Source organism: Meleagris gallopavo, chromosome 24 (genome assembly GCF_000146605.3).
Source record: "Meleagris gallopavo isolate NT-WF06-2002-E0010 breed Aviagen turkey brand Nicholas breeding stock chromosome 24, Turkey_5.1, whole genome shotgun sequence".
Taxonomy (NCBI): Eukaryota; Metazoa; Chordata; class Aves; order Galliformes; family Phasianidae; genus Meleagris; species Meleagris gallopavo.
Genome location: NC_015034.2, coordinates 1123642 through 1124786, shown reverse-complemented (window position 1 = coordinate 1124786; position 1145 = coordinate 1123642).

Sequence of the window (1145 nt, the reverse complement as noted above, 5' to 3'; positions counted from 1 at the left end):
AAAACCTATACCCTCGTGTGCCTTGGCAGTCGTCAGGGCCTGGAAGTCCTAAGTGCGATGGGGGAGGCGAGCAGCTTCCAAGAGCAGCATTGGGTCGATTCATGTGTAGATGTAGTGTGAGTCTGGTATATGGATAGAGGTTATTTTTGTAAAAAAAGTAGTTTGGTTTGTTGGTTTTTTGTTTGAGGTTTTTTTTTTTTTTTGGTTTAGAGAGAGAGAGCAATGGGTTTAGAGAAGCATGGGTCTGCCCATGACTGACATATAGAAACTTTGCAGCCCATCTCTCCACTCAAAGGCTGAACGTTGGCCATGTCCAAGTCCTGCTCTGGATGTAATGCGCTTCCAGGTCTTCTGCTGTAGACAGCAGGACATGAGGTCTCCAAAAACTGACTGACGTATGACCTGTGTTTCAGAGCTGCTACCGTCACATAAAAATACATTATTTTTATTTACAAGAGAATAAATAATAATCCCTGTATACAGATCAATCTTGTCCTGGGCATCATGGAGTTAGGAAGTTGCATCATCGAAAAGGCTTTTTCAGCCCCTTAGCCATCACGTTGCACAGCCACAGGGCATAAGAGCATCCCCTACAAGACAATGGGAAGGCTTGTGAGATAGCCTACAAAACACCCGTGGGATTTTTTTTTCTCTATAAGAAAGAAACTTCCAAATTAAAGCAAGTAAACCCACAGATCTGAATGCACCTCAATCTACTAAAACATAGAATTATAAGGGTTGGAAAAGACCTCTAAGATCCCAAGTCCAACCCAACCCATCCCCACCATACCCAGCAACCATGTCCCTAAGTGTCACATCTCCAGCACCTTGCTGGGCAATAAGTATCAATGCATCACCACTCTTTCTAAGGTTTTTTTTCCTATATCGTGCATTATGGAGCAGAGATGTGACATCTTATATGACATATTTTAGCCCTGCTCTTATTGTCTAGCATTCTTTGCACTATAGCAAAAATCTGTTTTGCTTTTCTTTGGGATTTATTGCATTCATTTAGTAATTCACTTTGTATCCTGGCATTTAGTAGGCGTGAGAGGCAAGAAAGTAAAATTATCCTTCCCACACTCTTCCTCTGGATCCCAAGCCAGTCATGCTTATGCTGACTTGTCCCCTCATATTTTATCAAA